The sequence below is a fragment of the Carex rostrata genome, chromosome 9, assembly GCF_964058835.1.
Source record: "Carex rostrata chromosome 9, lpCarRost1.2, whole genome shotgun sequence".
NCBI classification, from domain to species: domain Eukaryota; kingdom Viridiplantae; phylum Streptophyta; class Magnoliopsida; order Poales; family Cyperaceae; genus Carex; species Carex rostrata.
The window spans coordinates 7,154,724-7,160,035 of record NC_135926.1 but is presented as its reverse complement, the minus strand read 5'-3'; the positions used below and the strand labels follow the sequence as shown (position 1 = coordinate 7,160,035).

At 34.6% G+C, this 5,312-nt stretch overlaps 1 long non-coding RNA gene across 2 annotated transcripts; it reads right to left on the bottom strand.

The window, feature by feature from the left end:
• Positions 1-451: 451 nt before the first annotated feature.
• Positions 452-4,452, bottom strand: LOC144560003 (uncharacterized). Of its 2 annotated transcripts, none has more exons than XR_013513297.1 (3): positions 4,310-4,452; positions 2,042-2,150; positions 452-713 (listed from the first exon to the last, which is right to left on the bottom strand). It is a non-coding gene; the product is annotated as an uncharacterized LOC144560003 (long non-coding RNA). The 2 variants fall into 2 exon arrangements; XR_013513296.1 differs by lacking the exon at positions 4,310-4,452 and adding an exon at positions 4,007-4,279.
• Positions 4,453-5,312: the final 860 nt, after the last annotated feature.

The window sequence follows — 5,312 nt, the reverse complement described above, 5'->3', positions numbered from 1 at the left end:
TTCTAAAGTCCAAACATCCTTGTTCAAAAAGAAAAAGAAAAAATTAACTCACATCAATACGGTTCTCTGACGTAGTGCCTCATGCGGGTCATGTCTACACAATTACACATAAGAAAAGACCATACATAAAAGGACTAGTGAAAATTGTAGCTCTCATGAGTATTTAAACGGTTCGGATTGTTTGATTTTCAATCTAATCGAAAAATTCTGGTTTAAATAATTTGATTGTTCGGTCTAAATGAATCGGATCGGTTGAATTTTTAAATTATTTCAATTTAAATGAATCGGTTCGGTTTAGATCTTTTAAAACCAACTAAATCGAACCGACCGAATTATAATTGTCACACCCCAAACCAGGAATTCTGGATTAAGGTGTGATCAACCTCGCCTCGTGCTTAATTAATCATTAAGCACGCAAGGCTAATCATAAATAATAAATCAACAGCAGCGGAAGCAAAATAATATAAATGTCAAGCATCAGTCACATAGCAAATAAATAAACATACACATACATAACATATAATTCGATCCATCTCGGATCCAAATAACACCATCTATAAAAGGGGATACATGATCTATCGAGCCCGTATATATAACACAGGAAATACGGGACTCGTAAACCTAATCAAAAGCCCAACCCTAACCAGGTCAAGTGGTATGGCCCTCGGGGACAGCTCCTAACATCTCTTGCTACGGACCGCCAGAACCTGTACCTAAAACCCACGAAACAACTTGTGGGTGAGCGACGAATCGCCCAGTATGTGACCCAGAATTATCCCCTCAGGGATCCTCTACGGTCAAAGCACTTTTATTTATAAAATGAATACAATTAAAAATATGCACATGTGTGAACCTTTATTAATATCTAATAGAATTTATTATACTTTTGAATGATGCCATGATGCGATTATTCTATTATGCCAACATGCGAAATAAACCCAAAATAAAATCAAGGTGTAATTACGGATGTAAATCAAGTCGGAATCCAGTACTCCTTGCACTGTGTGCCCAAATACAATAATAATAATAATAATAATAATAATATGGATAAAGTAATCACCCCGTGCCATGCCAATAGGATCAAAAAGATCCAAACAATATAATCCAAGGACTGTGATCAGAGTGCAATGATACACGTTGCCTAGTGACATCGAGCATTGCTCCACGAGATAATAGCACACTAGCCGATGGTTATATCAAATCCAATGTGTCATCTCGCCTAACGATTCATCACCCAAACATATCCAATAGGAGAAATCATACAATGCAGGTCGTAAAAAGTTAATCTCTTTCCTCATGAGCAGAAGAGAACTCTACCGTCCGGCCAGACCAATAGGACACAACACATGGATTCTACCCAAACCGATGCTGGAACCTCGTACAAGATTCTACCCAACACTACTCGGCTTGGAATCCCGTTTTGGATTTTACCCAAACCGGTGCTGGAACCCCGTACAAGATTCTACCCAACACTACCCGGCTTGGAATCCCGTTCTAGGCAAAGTAGCTCCTAATGTAGGGAAGGAATAAATCCCGAATCGTATCGTGCCACAGAACTCGAGTCCGGAACTGCTCACGTCAAATAGTAAAATGATCGAAAATGATACATAATCAAGTTTATACATATAATATAAATCCTAAAGCCATCCAAGGATCAAGTGACCCTCAGCTCAGTGGCTGTCGGGCCGTTCCATGCCAAGTGACACCAAGACAGAACGAAGTCACTCGGCTCTGCTCAGCTCTCACCAATGCATGCGTATGCACGTAATATAATAATAATATATTGTCTCCACGAGAAGAAGACAAACTAGTATCCTAATATTCTAATAATATAAATATAGTATTATTTAATTACTCTACTCCTACAATACAGTAAATTCAGGTTTTTCGGGGCTTATGCAATTCTACCTATAGTGCAGAAAAGGATAAACATGCTCTACAGTTTTAATGCAACTACTTAAAATAAAGTGCGAATGTCAGGTCAGATGGATCGACTGGTAAGAGTACGCCCACGAAAGAAAATAATTCAGATATCCCACACCTGTAGGGCTGGAGTCTCTGTCGCTAATAATCAGCGTGCTCCGCGTATGCTCCGAACTGTGGGTCAGTCGGATCGATCCACGGATCAGACTCGTACGGAGTCGACTGATCTGAAATCACAAAATTACACTAATTAAAATCTACGCTAAATTATTCTAACCCTCGCCCCAGTTAATATGTAAATTAAATTATCAATTATTTCGATTTGATAAAGGTTACCGATTCAGTCAGTCCGACTGAACCGGTTAGTCAGATATTAATTATTTACTTTGATTTAAATTATCCAAATTTTAATTCTAAATAATTTATAGTTTTAATAATTTAATTTGAAAATAAGTTGCTTATATAAAAATTTTAAAGTCGAAATATTCGTAAAATTATTATTCGTGAGTTACATAAATTTTATACATGTTCTTACCTATTTAATATATCCTAATTACTTAGATATTTGATTTATTCTAACTTAACTATAATTATTCTAACCGATCGAATTGCATTTTCAAAAAATTAATTTATTATTAAAAATTCCTAATATTACTATTCTTATAAAAATGCATAACTTATGTAATTATTACTAAACTAATAAGTATTATAATATGTCTTTAGTTATATTAAAATTTTAGATACGTAAACTTGTTTTACGAAAATTTTAGAAAAGAAATGTTTACCTATTTTACGTGTTTTGCTAATTATTTCTAAGTCGAGCAGTTCGTTATTTTATAACTAATCTAATTCTACGTATAATTAGTCGTTTCGAATCTAAGTCAGAAATAATATTTTTCGTTACTAATTAATTGTCATTTATTAATTAGCAATGAGTTTTCGTACAAGTTTGAAAATGTTTAAAAGGAATGTTTTAATTTAAAAACCTCTTATGAAACTTTTATTTTATTTTAATGTGTTGGGTGTTTTAATTTATTCAAACATAATAGTTTAATTATGTAAATTCTAATTTCTAAACTCAACACAAAGGCACCGACGCAACCTTGCTTAAATTTGATTACTATTTCAAATTCTTAGACCGTGCCTAAAAGATCCTAAGCTTTATTTTATTTAATTTCTTCTTTTATTTTTATCTCACGAATCTAAGTACTCAAGTAAAACAAACTCATTTCTATTTCATATTTTTAGTTAAAGTTAAATTAATAGGGCCTTTATAAATGCTTTAAATTTTCTACCTAGTCTAAACTCTGAAGCAGCAACGCTCCATAAAAATCAATTTCAATTCAGTTCAATTCTTGGACCCATAATTATTACCGAATCTTCATCTCAGATAGGTTTTATTTTAATTTTCAGATGAACACCCATTAATTCACATTCTAATAATTAGTCAAATTAATTTCTTTAAAAACTCTAATTCGGTCACAACCGAACCCATTCAACTAAATGTTTCAAATTACACATAAACCCATATAATAAGAGAAATTACCACCTTCAAGTTTAAAAGTCCCATTTTTACACCTAAGCCCATATAAATTTTATATATCACATGAAAGCCTATAATTTATGCAAGTAACCCTCAAAATAGATTTATTCACAATTTAGTCCCTATCAGATCAAGGTTGGTACCAGCACCACAAAATCCTCTCAAAATGCTACAGCACAACACATACGCTCAAGCCCAAATAAATGAAAGGCACAAATTAGCAAGGTCAACACCAAGGAAAACACCAACTTGGTGTTAGAAAAATCGAAGTCAAAAATAGGCATCGCAGATGGTACTAGTGCCGGTACCAGTAAATTTCAGAATTCAACAAGAAAGGCCGCAACCAAGAAGGCGTCCCAATCGGTATGCACGCCATCACAATGGCCATATAAGAGAAGAAGAACAATTAATAGTCAAGCCGGGAAAATCAACAACCCGCGCAAAACTTTCATTGAATAAAGATCATAACAAGCATCACACGACGGATTTAACGAGCATTGCAGCAACGAATTAAGAAAAAGGTTGTGCTTAGACATTTACCCGAGAGAAGCAATTTGCAAAGAGGGGCAAGAAAGAGGCCGGTTCCAAGGGGTTTGCCTCGCCTCACGGCCACCTCCGAGTTCACCATAGATAGCACCAGCCAGCACCGAATAGCACCAGCCAAGCACCAGAACGGTACCAGCCAATAGGCGTACCAGAACAAGCCAGAAACAACAGAAAGAGGGGGACAGAGATATTTTCTCAGCACATGAGCGAAAATCAAGAACAAAAACCAACGAGAGAGAGAGAGAACCCAATATATAGGCAAGGAAACCCAAAATCACGCAAGAGTCAGAGAAGTACCGAGTAGGTATCTGACGGACGAACAAAGTCATCGGAAGGACGAGTCCCATGACAAGGGAAGAGACAGCGGTGACAAATTCGACCAAAAAGGAGAAGGGCGGGAGCCTTGCTTCTCGCCGAAGCAAGCCACGAGGGGATCTCCTCTGTGGGGGAGGGAAGTCAGCGAGAGAGGGAGAGACAGAGAAATGGAGAGGGAGAGGGGCGGACCCGAAGGGTTATCAAATGGGGTTAAATCCCCCATGTTCCATTTAATTAAAATTAAAGTTTGAGATGACTTCAAGATCCGTGCTGGATGGGATCCAATGGGTGAAAGAATTTCTGGAAATGAATAGATGCTCTTAATTGTTATCACTTGATTAGTTAATTTGATTTCAATGAATTTGATTGGAAAATTTGTTACGATTTATTTGAGTAATTACATTTCAATTTAGGATCCGAAGAATTTGATATCGATTTATATAATTATATACATTCTAAAATTCCTAAATGAACGAGTCTTATAAATCCTATAATTTATTTGTACAAATAATTTCGTATAATCATACTCTTAATTAGAATTCAATTATTTATTTATACATACGAACTCAATTATTTTATTTTTTAAAATTCCTACATTTTTAATATACGTAATTTCATAATTTATATTTCGAAATTTTTAGATTAGTTTTTTTTTAAATTGATCAGCTAAATCTGATCGATTTTTATTTTGGTTAGAAAATTTTATTTAGTGTAAAGCTCAATTTAGAAACAAATCACGTTTTAAAATTTCGGAATATAACAATAATAGTTCAAGTATAGTTTATAGTTTGTTTAGTTCAATCATCATTTCCTTCCATCTATTTCATAGATGTGAACTGTCGGAGAATAATAGTTTGTTGTATCTTCATTTTCTAAAGATCAACCTATATATGAAGGAATCATATAGATATTTGCTTCACAATTCAATTTATAATCTTTACCATCTACAAGTGCAAGAAATACCGTATTGAGATTTATATTATGA